Source organism: Mesoplodon densirostris, chromosome X (assembly GCF_025265405.1).
Source record: "Mesoplodon densirostris isolate mMesDen1 chromosome X, mMesDen1 primary haplotype, whole genome shotgun sequence".
NCBI classification, from domain to species: Eukaryota; Metazoa; Chordata; class Mammalia; order Artiodactyla; family Ziphiidae; genus Mesoplodon; species Mesoplodon densirostris.
In genome coordinates, this window is record NC_082681.1 from 38,223,653 (window position 1) to 38,238,257 (window position 14,605).

Below are 14,605 nucleotides of genomic sequence, written 5' to 3' on the forward strand. Positions count from 1 at the left end.
TCCACTTGTGAAATGAGAATAGTGCTAACGGACTTGCCTAACTCATGGGGATGTGATAAAATCTTAAATGAGATAATGTATGTAAATGCATTTGGAAGTGTGTAAAGTACTATATAAATATAAAGGGATATTCTTTAATTTCCCTCTCTTCAATTCAAGCATTATTCTCCAATTTAACACATACCATTTGGCCCTTCCATCAGTCTGTGTGTATACAATATGAAGAATGATCTGAAGTAATTGTGCTGTATTTATGTTTATCCACCAGTCTTTGATTAAATAAAAAGGAAAACCATAATGTTAAAAAAACAGTAGTTTTCAAATATTTGTGTTTATTTTTAATCAATGGCATTCTTTATTCAAGTGAAATAATGGAAAGACCAAGGAAATCCTAAATGTAATATAAGTAAAGGAAGAGCTGCTTCATTTAAGTTGGAATATGACCTCTGCTGGCTAAGCCCAACCACCGCTCCCCATTCCTTCTCACCGACCAATCACAACCAGAAAACTCTTAATCTAATGATTGGAAAATGATTTCCACCTGATTTAGTTTCAAATTATTCAAAATAATCATGCACATTTCACTTCCCATTTACTGCCTTACTTTCAAAGGCAGGTACCATGTTCTCAACTGATTCTGTATCTACAATGCGGGGCAAATTGACAGGCAGCCGAAATACCATGCCTTATCAGATCTTAAATGTCATCAATTATAAGATGCACATTATTTTATGTACCACTAAGAAAGAAAACAAGTTCCGTCCTGGCCATCTTTTCATAGTTTCTCATCATGATATATTATTTTGTAACCCACAGATTAGCAAAGTTAAAAAACATCCATAATATTCATTGTTGGCAAGGCTATGGGAAAACGGACTCTCTCAGACACTGCTGGTAGGAATGGAAATCATTACAAGCATACTGAAAATTGGCCTCATTAACTTATTTATTCACTGAATGTCTGCTATGTATAATAACAAAGAAAATGGAAACAAGTCTTAACCCCAGCAGAGCCTACGTTCTTATGAAACAAAATAAACAAATTAACAAACAAATATACAGTGTCAGTTATTGAAAAATGTTATGACAAAAAACATTAAGCAAGGTAAGAGGGAAAAGAGTGGCAGGAGGTGCTATCTTAGATAGAGTGGTCAGAGAGGCTCTTCCTGAAGAGGTAACAGCTAAGCATATAATTGAATGAAGTAAGAAAACAAAGGTACCTGCAAGAGCTAAGGGGGCATTCAAGAGATGACAAGGAGCCCAGTGTGTACGGAACAGAGAACTATGGATTTCATAAGTGTACTGGGAAGCCATTAGAGGATTTCAATAAGGCATTGACATAGTCTTTGCATTTTTTTTTTTTTTTTTTTTTTTGCAGTACGCGGGCCTCTCACTGCTGTGGCCTCTCCCGCCGCAGAGCACAGGCTCCGGACGCGCAGGCCCAGCGGCCATGGCTCACGGGCCCAGCCGCTCCGCGGCACGCGGGATCCTCCCGGACCGGGGCACGAACCCGCGTCCCCTGCATCGGCAGGCGAACTCTCAACCACTGCGCCACCAGGGAAGCCCAGTCTTTGCATTTTTAAAGGATCACTCATTCTATGGTATGTAGAGTAGATCTTAAAGGGACAAGGGTGAGAGCACTTAGGAGACAGGGGCAGTAGTTCAGCTGAGATGTGATGGTGTCTTTGACTACAATGGTTGAGCCAGAGACAGTGAAAGGCAGTGCAATTTGGGATATATTTTGAAGATAGACCTGAATGAATTAGCTGGTGGATAAGATGTGGATTATAGGAGAAAGAAAAGAATCAAGGATAGTTCTCAGTTTTTGGCTTAAGAAACTGAGCAGGGGCAGATAATAAATGAAGAGCAGTTTGAGGAGTGGGGTAGGAATAAATGTATTGATTTGATACATGTAAACCTTGAAATGTCTATTAGATATGCAGATCATCTGAAATTCAGGGAAAGGTTAGGCTAGAGATATAAATTTGGAAGTCATGGGACCAGCTGAGATCATGTAGGAAGCAATTCTAGATAAAGAGTTCCAAGGACTGAGCTTTGGGGCATTGCAACATTTAGATGCTAGGAAGAGGAAAAGGATCCAGCAAATGATACAGGAGTAGTCAATGGGTTAAAAGGAAAACCAAGAGAATAATAGTATCCGAAAAGCCAGGAAAATGGTGTTGCAAGAAGGATTTACCAAATTGCAAATTATATATCCAAAGTCTCAAGATTGTTTTTACCTATTGACCACGCTTTAGCAATCTATACTGAAGAAATATTCATGTATGTGTACAAGGATTTAGCTACAAGAATATTCATTAGACTGCTGTTTAGAGTAGTGCAATTATAAACTACCAAAATGTTAATAAACAGAATTATTTTAAAAATAATTAGGGTTCCCCATTCAGTGACAAAATAATGTAAAAGCTAAAAACTAAACAAATGTTCTTTTATGTATTGCCTTGAAAAGATGCCCAAGATAAAAATGAAATAAAAATACGTCTTGCATTCACATCAAATGGTATCTATAGCACAGTGCCATTTTAGAAAATAAGCTATAATCTATGTGAGTTTATATATGTATAGGAAAAAGTCCTGAAGAATTTGCACCAAATTAACAGTGATTTTCTTCGGGCGATTTTTACTTCTTTAAATTTTCTACATTGTCTAAACCTATTTCCATTTTTTAAAAAAAAATCATATGCTCTATTGAGGCTTCACGAATTGTACTGAAATTGAGAAGCCAGCATCCTTCCTTGAATCAACTCACAGATGTCACTTTTCACCACTCTAAGAATTTGCATCTAAGTCTAAATGCAATGCATGTATTATGATCTTTCCCTGTACACCCCTGCCCCGGTAAAATTTAAATTACTATAAACTATATGAAATTCTGATACTCAATCCTTTTGGCCTATTAAGAGAGCAATTTCATGTAGCTCAGCTTATTATTTGAAGTTTAACTTAATACTATGATTCAAGATCTGGGAGACCCTAACTCTAATAGCTTACATCATAAATATTGATTCTTTCTCTCTGCCCACCACCCTTAGAGGTTCCATCCCAACTTGGAGAGGCAACTGTGGTATAATGACAAGAACCCTAGACTGAGGGTCAAATAGACAACTTTTTAAAACTTTACTGAGGCCTAATTTAAATGAAACAAACTGCACATAATTGAACTGTGAAATTTGATTAGTTTTGACCTACGTATGCAATTATGGAAACATACTACAATCAAGATAACAAACAGGGCCTCCCTGGTGGCGCAAGTGGTTAAGAGTCCGTCTGCCGATGCAGGGGATACGGGTTCGTGCCCCGGTCTGGGAGGATCCCATATGCCGCGGAGCGGCTGGGCCCGTGAGCCATGGCCGCTGGGCCTGCGCATCCGGAGCCTGTGCTCCGCAACGGGAGAGGCCACAACAGTGAGAGGCCCACATACCGCAAAAAGAAAAAAAAAAAAAAAAGATAACAAACATTTCAATCACTCTATAGAAATCACCTATGCACCTTTCCATCCCTCCCTCCACCTCCATTCCCAAGTAACTACTCACCTACTTTCTGTCACTATAGATTGGTTTACATTTCTAGGATTTTATATAAATGGAATCATACAGTGCATACTCTTTGATGTCTAGCTTATTTCAATCACCACACTTATTTTTATCCATCCTTGTTGTTTTGAGTATCAGTACTGAAAAATTTCAAAAATCAGAAGATCATTGCTCTTTATTGTTTATCATGCATATTAGTAAGGACTCATGGATATTTATTTTATACCTTGTGTTATAATCTGACTATTTATTTATTTTGTTGCTCAAATTGTTCCAGCTTTGGCCACTGGGATCTCTTTCAGTTGGGTCCTGTGTCCCTTTGATGTATCTCCATCACTGAGGGCTTTTGGGTTTATTTGTTTTCTTGCTTGATTACATGTTTCCTTGCTTTCTGGCAGTACAAAATGTTCCAGGCTCATATTGTGCATTTCCTTCCCTGGCCCTACAATCAGCCATTCCTCCAAGAGCCCTGATTCCTTTTATTGAAGAATGGTGTTAGTAACCAATATATAAGCACTGGTTACACTCATTTTTTTTTGGCATTACTGTTCAATTTTTGAAAAGACTAATTTTTCCATTTAATTGCCTTTGGAACTTTGTCAAAATTCAATTTTCCAAAAGGAAGGAAATTCTGACATATGCTACAACATGGGTAGATCTTAAGGAGATTATGCTAAGTGAAATAAAGAAGTAAAAAAAACCCCACAAATATTGTATAATTCCACTTATGTGAAGTATCTAGAGTAGTCAAAATCATAGAAACAAAGTAGAAAGGTGGTTTCCAGGGGCTGGAGTGAGGGGGGAATTGGGAGCTGTGGTTTAATGGGTATAGTGTTTCAGTTTTGGAAGATGAAAAAGCTGTGGAGATTAGTTACGTGACAATGTGAATATACTTAACACTGCTAAACTGTATACATAGACATTGTTAGGATGGTAAATTTTATGTCACGCACTTTACCACAATAAAAATATTTTTAAATGCATGAAATAAGAAAGAAATAAAGTAAACATAACTACAAAAAGATCAGTTGTTTGTATTTGTGTGGGTCTATTTCTGTACTCTAGATTCTTTACCAATAAGCTGTTCATCTATCCTTTGACCAATATCATTGTATCTTGGTTAGCTTTATAGTAAGACTTGAAATCAGCTGGTGTGAGTCGTCCAGCTTTTTCTTCATGTTCAAAGTTGTTTTGGATATTTTAGTTCCTTTGCTTTTCCACATACATTGTGAACAAGTTTTTCTATATCAACAAATATTCTGCTATGATTTTGATTGTGATTGAATTGAATGTATAGATTTGTTTGGAGAGAATTGAAATTTAGCCATATTGAGACATTTTATCATTGTTTAGTAATTTTCAGAAAACAGACACATATATTTTGTTAAATTTATACCTAGGTATTTCATGCTGTGTGTACATTGTAAATGGCATGGATTCTTTAATTTTGTTTTCCAATTGCTCATTGTCAGCATTTGGAAATACAATTGATTTTTGTATTGACCTTGTATCATACATTGTTAATCTCATTTATTAGTTCTAGGAACAATTTTTGTAGAGTCCTTGGAATTTTCTATTTAGAAAATCATGACATCTGTGAACAAAGACAAATTTATTTCTTCTTTTCCAATTTGTATGCATTTTATTTCTTTTTCTTGCCTCATTTCACTCAAGAATATCTCAAGTATAAAGTTGAATAAGAGGAGTGAACGTAGACATCTCTTCTTGATTCCTACTGCAAGTAAAAAGTATTATCTTTCACCATTAAGTATGTTGTCACTTGAGAGATCTTGTTTCATTTTGTTTTGTTTTAGAGGTTTATTTTTGTAAATTCTCTTTATCAGATTAACTTCCCCTCCAATTCTTTGTTTGTTTATAATTTTTAAAATTACTAATTGATGTTGATTTTTGTCAATTTATTTTTCTTGCATCTTTTGATATGATCATATACTTTTTCTTCTTTAATCTGTTATTATGGTGGAGTAAATTGATTGATTTCCAGTGATGAACCATCCCTACATTTCTGAGATAAACCCTTTTTGGTCCTGATGTGTTATTTTCAGATATTATTGATTTTTATTTTCTAATATTTTTTTCAGGGCTTTGTATCTATGTTCATGATGGATATTGAGCTTCTAGTTTTCTTTAATGTCTTTCTCTGATTTTGATATCAGGGTAATGTTGACCTCTTTTTACTGGAAGAGATTGTATAGATTTAGAAGTATTCCTTCCTTAAATGTTTGATAGGATTCTCTGGTGGAGCCATCTGGACCTGGAGTCTTCTTTTTGGAAGTTTATTTAACTATGAAATCAAATTATTTAATAGATATAGGACTATACAGTTACTTATTTCATCTTGAGAAAGATTTGGTGGCTTGTAGCTTTCAAGAATTAGTCCAATTTATCTAAGTTTCCAGATTTATACGCATACAATTGTCCTCAGTATTCCTGTATTATCCTTTTATATCTGTAGGTTCTGTAATGATATCTTCCCTTTCATTCCTGGTACTGGCAATTTGCATCTTCACTCTTATCTTTGTTAGTGTTGCTAGATATTGACCAATTTTATTGAATTTTCTAAGATGCAGCTTTTCATTTCATTGACTTTCTCAATTGTTTTTCTGCTTTCATTTACATTGATGTCTGCTCTTATCTTTGCTATTTCCTTCCTTCTGTATTCTTTGAATTTAATTTGCTCATCTTTACTATTTTCTTCAGATGGATGCTTAAACCCTTATTTTGAAAACTTTTTCTTTTCTAAAAGATACATTTAGTGCTACACACTTCCCTCAAAGAACTTCATTAGATGTATCTCACAAATGTTGCAATTTAAATTTAATTTAATTCAAAATATAATTTCCCTTGACTCTTCTTCTTTTATTCATTGGTTATTTAGTAATGCTTTCCAAATATTTGAGGGTTTTCCAGATATCTTATATCTCTGTTATTAATTCCTAGTTTAATTTCATTATGGTCAGCAAACATATTTTGTATGATTTTTATTCTTTTAGAGTATTAAGTTTTGTTTTATGACCCAGAATATGTTCCATGTGCACTTGATAAGAAGATGAACTCAGGTTGCTGCTAGTGTTGTTTACATCTTCTATATACCCATATTCATCTCTTTTCTAAATTTTCTATCAATTACTGAGATACCTGTTGATGTCAATATATACAATTGTGGATTTGTCTACTTCTTCTTTCAGTTCCATTACCTTTTGTCAGGTGTATTTTGAAAATCTGCTGTTAGCTGCATATACATTTAGGATTTATATGTCTTCTTGGTGAACTGATTCTTTTATAATTATGTAATTCTCTCTTTGTCCCTGGAAGTATGCCTTGCTCTGAAGTTTACTTTGTCTGAAACTAATATAGCCACAATAGCATTTTTTGATTAGTATTTTCATGGTATATCTTCTTCCATAATTTTACTTTTAACCTATATATGCCTTTATACTTAAAGTACATTTGATACAGACAGAATATAATTAGGTCTTGCTTTTATGATTCAATTTTCAATTTATGTTTTTTAATTAGCATCTTTAGATTATTTACATTCAATGTAATTGGTGGCATGATTTGATTTTTTTCAATATTTATTTATTTAGCTGTGCCAGATTTTAGTTGCAGTACACGGGATCTCTGTTGCTCTGTGTGGGATCTTTAGTTGTGGCATGCAACCTCTTAGTTGCAGCATGTGGGATCTAATTCCCCGACCAGGGATCAAACCGGGCCCCCTGCATTGGGAGTGCAGAGTCTTAGCTACTGGACCACCAGGGAAGTCCCCACGATTTGATTTAGATATGACATTATTTGTTTCTGCTTGTCCCCTCTGTTTTTGTTCTTTTCTTTTTCTTTCTTTTTTTTTTTAAAGAGCCCTCCCAACTTTAGAGGTTCTGGGATGGACACCTTTTTTTCTTTTTTAAAAAAATTTATTTATTTATTGGCTGTATCGGGTCTTAGTTGCAATACGTGGGATCTTTTGTTGTGTTGCATGCGCTCTTCATTGTGGCGCTTGGGCTTCTCTACTCTCTAGTTGTGGCACACGGGCTCTGGAGTGTGTGAACTCCGTAGTTGTGGCATGCAGGCTCCAGAGCGCATGGGCTCTCTAGTTGTGGTATGAGGGTTTAGTTGCCCCATGGCATGTGGGATCTTAGTTCCCTGACCAGGGATTGAACCTGAATCCCCTGCATCAGAAGGCGGATTCTTCACCACTTGACCACCAGGAAAGTCCCTTTTGTTCTTTTCTTACCCTTTTTCTACTTTCTTTTGGATTAGCTGAATACTTTTTTCTATTCTAAATCAATTTGTATATTGGATTTTTTGAATTTTTTTTGAATTATATTTTTAATAATTTCTCTAGGGATTATAATATATACAACTAACCTTTTGCAATCTATTTAAAGTTAGTATTGGACTTCCCTGGTGGCGCAGTTGTTAAGAATCTGCCTGCCAATGCAGAGGACCTGGGTTCGAGCCCTGATCCAGGAAGATCCCACATGCCACAGAGCAACTAAGCCCGTGTGCCACAACTACTGAGCCTGTGCTCTAGAGCCCGCGAGCCACAACTACTGAAGCCTGCATGCCTAGAGCCCATGCTCCACAACAAGAGAAGCCACTGCAATGAGAAGCTCATGCATGGCAACAAAGAGTAGCCCCCACTCGCCACAACTAGAGAAAGCCCGCATGCAGCAACAAAGACCCAATGAAGCCAAAAATAAAAAAATAAATTTATTTAAAAAAATAATAATAAAGTTAGTATTTTGTGACGTCAAGTAAAATATAAAAGTCATTTAACCAAATAGATCCTTGTATATTTTTATGTAATATTTTTCATAAATATAATACCTACTTACACTGAAAACTCCACAAGACAATATTACACCTTTGACTTCAATAAAAATACATATTTTAAAGAACTTAGGAGAAAATTGTCTTTTGTATTCACCCATGTATTTACCATCTCTGATGCTCTTCCTCCATTCCCATGGATTCCAGTTTCCCTCTGATATAATTTTCCTTTATCTTGAAGAACTTTCTTTAGCACTTCTTGTAGAACATGTCTACTGTTGACACATTCTCTTAGTTTTCCTTTTTATGAGAATGTCTCAGACATTTTGCCTATGGTCTTGTCTAGACTCTGAGTCCTGGGACTTGTGGTCTTTTGGAGAATGTTGATGCTTTTGTTTTACCAGGTAATCATTCTGTGAGGTTCAGACCATAAATTCTGTCTTGCCTTAAATGAGTGGCAGTTCAAATTTTAGTTTAGAATGTGAAATAGCCATACAATGGAACACTTTTCATCCTTAAAAAAGAACAAAATACTCATATATAATACGATATGGACAGACTTCAAAAACATTATGCTAAGTGAAATAAGCCAGATGCAAAGACCACATATTGTATGATTCCATTCATGTGAAATGTCCAGAAAACACAAATCTATAGAGAGAAAAAGTTGATTAGTGGTTTCCAGGGGTGAGAACAAAGGTCAACTGTAAACATAAACAAGTGATCTTATTGGGCTGATGGAAATGATCAAAACAGAACTGTAGTGATGTTTGTACAACTCAGTAAATTTCCCCAAAATCATTGAATTATAAAATTAAAGCAGATGAATTTTACAGTATGTAAAGTATACCTCAGTAAAGTTGCTAAAATATCAAATCTTATTTTATTTCTCAAAGAATTTGCTCTGCTTATTTGGATCTGTCTCATGCAGGTTTTATTCACAGTTAATCTGAAACTTGCACATAGAAGATTCTAACCTCACTTCAGTTCTAAAAGCCTTTGGCCTTCTCATTAGGGTCTATCCTATGCAGGAATAGCTGAGGGGTTCAGCTGAGACTTGTACAGAATTAGAGGACCCCTTCTCCAGCTTTCTCCCTTCTGTGATCCCTCCCACACTATCCAGTATTGTGGCACTTCTTTTCCTTGTTTTTCTGGCCAGAAAGTTGATGAATTTTCTATCAGAGTTTTAGCCTCCAACATCACCACACCACTGTGTGACTGGGACCCACTCTAGACACAAAGCCGCACAAGGAACAAAAATGGGAAACTCACCCCCATGCTGGTCCCTTCTCCAAGGTTTGACTTCTCTCCATAATATTACTGCTTTTGTTAACTTTTTAGAGTCCTCAAGTAGCATTTTTTGTATTTTTCCATATTTTTCAGTTTTAATCAGCCAGAAGGATGGGTTGTAGTCACCTTACATAGCCATAATGAAACTACAACTATGACAGACCTGGTTTTGAAGCCTAGCTCTGCCACTCACTAGCTGTATGACATTGAATAAATTACCTAACTTTTCTGAATCTATTTTATTTTTGTCTGTAAACTGAAAGCCATTTTTTTACTCAAAAAATGATAGAAAAATGGGCAAGAGCAGGTCTCTTAAAAATAATACCATTATCATTAGCTACCAGAGAGGACAGACACTCTCTGTCTAAGTCTATTACTTTATTATAACTATTTGTTTAGCTGTCTATCTTCTCTACTAGAACAGAAGTTCTACGAAGCCAGGAACTGTGTCTTCCTCATTTATGGCTGTCTCTCCACAATACTTTCCACAGAATAGGCACTCCCTATTCATTCAATAAGTAAAGATCCTTATGGACAGTTGGTCCACTCAGTGCCCTACATTTTTAGTTCCTAAACCTTTAACTCCTGTGACATTCACCTTCACTTCATTCTACCCACTCACTGCCATTGAAGCCTTCCAGACCCTGCCATCTCCTAGGACTGCTCTACACCAGAAAGCCTTAACTGCAGTATCCCACTCTCTGGCCTCAATTCCTTATGCTTTCAGCAATCCCTTACCTTTCCCCTCAGTCTCAATATACATACTCCTGACTCATAGCGACTTGTTCTTTTTCTCCCAGTCTTTTGGTAAAAGGCTTGTAGCACCTTTGAGGCTATAAAACATCCTCGGAGAAATTTCTCAGGTTGCTTCTATTTCCTTTGGGCTCCACTTGATGAACGATGTGTGTTCAGTAACACATCTTTATAGTAATTTTATGTAATATTAAAGATACAAAACGTAACTAGAGATATATAAATGTAATCCATTTTAGATAAATCATCTCTTAGTTTGAAGTCCTATATACTCAGTGTGCTACACAATGTGCCAAGCTCTAAAAAACCATGTTAGGTTACTGTTACATGACAAAACTACATTTCTTCAAAAACTGATTCTCATTGTGGAAGATCTCTAATACCATAGATTTTATCTTTTTTTTTTTTTTTTTTTTTGTGGTACACGGGCCTCTCACTGTTGTGGCCTCTCCCGTTGCGGAGCACAGGCTCTGGATGCGCAGGCTCAGCGGCCATGGCTCACGGGCCCAGCTGCTCCGCGGCATGTGGGATCTCCCGGACCGGGGCACGAACCCGCCTCCCCTGCATCGGCAGGCGGACTCTCAACCACTGTGCCACCAGGGAAGCCCTATTTTATCTTTATATTGATTTGTTCCTTGAAATGATTTCTATTGTCATGAAAAGCACAACTGAGGAATAAAATAGACTTTTTGCTTTTTTAAAAAATGCAGAGCCTCTCAGCAGGGGAGTAAGGGTGACCCAATCCACTCAATCTTGATTCCTCCTTTCCCCTCCAAAGGAGGAGTGCTCGGCTTCCTCTCCAGGACTGTTATACCCTGAGGGTTGTGAGGAAAATCTGAAAAATGCAGGCTCTTTTCCTGTTCACCCTTATCCATGTGTTGACCTAAGGAATTCAGGATATTTCCCAAGCATGTCACTGTCTGACCATTCCCATGAGGCTGTTTAAATATGGTATTACTTTAGGACCCAAATTTCCCTAGATGTGGATGTCTTAATGAGGGGCTTCTGGGAGGAAGCAAGGGGATCATGTACCCGTTCTGCAGATAGAAAACCTCATGAACTTCTCCAAACTTCTCAGAGCCCATGAACTCACATAAGTTGTCAGGAATCTACCAAGAAGAGGTCTCTGGCCCCCATGTGTCCCCTCTCCTCCAGCTAAATGAATATTCTCTTTTTGTTCTTATGGTGGAGGCAACATCTCCATGGGACTGCTGTACTTTGAATGAGTTTCTAGAAGCAAGAGAGAGTTGAGCCTTCTCAACGTTTCACAAGATCTGGAGCAGAGTCAAGAATGGATTGTGAACTGATACATGAAGGTCCATAGCAGCATTATTCACAATAGCCCCAAAGTGGAAACAACCCGAATGCCCATCAATGGATGAATGGATAAATAAAATAAAAGCAGAAAAAGGAATGAAGTACTGACACATGCTACAACATGGAGGAACCTTGAGGACATTATGCTAAGTGAAAGAAACCAACACAAAAGACCACACATTATATGATTCCGCTTATATGAAATGTCCAGAGTAGGTCAATTTGTAGGGACAGAAATAGATTAATGGTTGCTTAGGGCTGGGGGAGGGGAGTGGGAGCAGTGGTGAGTGACTGCTAATGGATAGGGGTTTTCTTTTGGGGGTAATGAGAATATTCTAATATTGATTGTGATGATGGTTATACAACTCTGTGAATATATTAAAAACCATTGAATTGTACACTTTAAATATGTGAATTGTATCTCAAAGAGATTCCGCAATACAATTCCTTTTCTGTTCAAAGGAAAAAAATGCATGGTGGGGAGATGCTTTTGAAGAAGTAATTTTCATTCATTCATTAGAAACGAATGTTTTTATAAAACTAGACAAATCAATATAGTCTGTCTTTTAATTCTGGTTTGGTGATCAGGGAATAAATTCCTCATCAGTGTCTTATGGTTCCTTAATATCATTAACCTAGGACACTGGCAGATTTGCAAGTGATTTATATTACCTGGTATAAATTTACATGTCTTTCTACTTTCATGTGTTAATAAAATTTTTACTTGTTTTTTTTTTTAAATAGCCAAGTCTCTGTGCTTAAGAGTAGCAATTTTTTATGATGACTTTGAATCATGAATTGTAATTGGTGATAAACTCCTTTTTTGGGAGGGTGTTTCCCTGGCATTTAGGGAGGTAAACAGGATAGAAAGAATGAAGAAAGATACCTACTTCTGCTTATTGATAAATGCTGGCCCTGTTTTACCTAAGTCTTAATTTATTCCTGAACTAAAAATTCTTTCTTCAGTTTCTCTTTCCCTCATCATCCTTAGCCTGCTAGAATATACTGAATCTTGTTTATCCTAACCTAGAATCTTTTGGTTTCTCAAGGCAAAGATCACAAATGTAACATACCCAAGACAGAAGCTACATATATTTAATATGTCTAGCCACCCTCAAAAGGAACCAGTTATAACTACTAAGATATGATATATTTAAAATTCACATCATATACACACAGCCACACTACCAACAGAGGCTGAAGTATGTGATCTAAAAACCATAAAATAATAGAACTGAGAGCAGACAGAGATAATATAATCCAACCCCTCATTTATTTTACAGATGGGGAAACGTAGCTCCTGAGAGGTTAAGTGACATGAACAGGGTCACACCCAAGCTATATCATTCTTTTAAATTGTACACTCACTCTGTAACAGTAGAATATTTCATAATGCTATACATGTTACACTATCGCCATTGTAATCACACAATGATGCATTTTCCTCCTCCATCCTCATTTCATAAAATATAAAAATAATCACAGGGACTTCCCTGGTGGTGCAGTGGTTAAGAATCCTGCCAATGCAGGGGACACGGGTTCAATCCCTGGTCCGGGAAGATCCCATATGCCACGGAGCAACTAAGCCCATGCACCACAACTACTGAGCCTGAGCTCTAGAGCCCGCAAGACACAAATACTGGGCCCATGTGCCACAACTACTGAAGCCCATGCGCCTAGAGCCCGTGCTCTGCAACAAGAGAAGCCACCGCAGTGAGAAGTCCGTGCATCACAATGAAGAGTAACCCCAGCTCGCCGCACCTAGAGAAAGCCCGCACGCAGCAATGAGGACCCAGAGCAGCCATAAATAAATAAATAAATAAATAAATAAATAAATAAATAAATAATCATAAATACCAGTTCATTGTCAGAACACCTGGTCTGCTGTTTTAGATCACAAGCATGAAATTGCCTCCATTTGATGTTTTGCTTTTCATTGCTGCAAAATGCAATTTCACTAAATATCATTGATTCATTTTTTTCAGCAAGCATTTGAAACCATGTTCTTGAGGCTAGATGCCGAAGGTGATATGAGAAGGGTGTTACAAAGTAAGAGATGCATGTCTCAGTGCCACTGAAGAGCTTTGCAGCTAGTTGGAGGAGGGAGATAAATATATAGAAAATGACTTAAGAACCATGCAAAGCTATATATCTGCAGGTGCAGAGGATTACACAAACAATTATGTGTGTGCTGAGAAGATGAACCAGAATCATGGTAAGACCTAAGTCAAATGGGGTTAATTAAGCAATTTCCTGGAAACTGTGAGTTTTATGCAAGATTATGAAACAAATTGAAATACTGTGGCATTGAAGAGTAAATAGCACTCTGTGGGGTAAAGACAACAGTGAAAGCATGGGACTGAGAAGCTGAATAGTGCTTAGGGGCAGAAAGGAAATTAGTTTGGCTGTAACAAAGGGACAAATCCTAACTAGACTTATAATAAACTAAGAGTATTGGTGCCTGGGATAAATACAAGAGCCAATTCCTGAATGATAGGATAAAGGATTTACATGGTACCTTCCAAGAACTAGATATCCATCCATTCATTAAATCAATATTTATTGAGTGCCCATGCACTCTGACTCTGTACTGTGTACATACTAAGGCTTACCTCATGCCAGGCACTATGCTAAGAGCTTTAAACATTGTCTCATTTATCCCTCACAACAATACTATCAGTATTGTTGTACACATTCCCCTGCTTTGTTTATAAGGAAACTGAGCCTCAGAGGAAATAAACGACATTCCCAAAGTCACACAGCTAGCAAAACGTAGAGACTCAGACCCAGAACTTCTGTCCCTAGAGCTCCCACTTGTACCCACTAAAGCTATAGGCATTCTTTTTTTTTTTTTTTTTTTTTGTGCGGTACGCGGGACTCTCATTGCTGTGGCCCCTCCC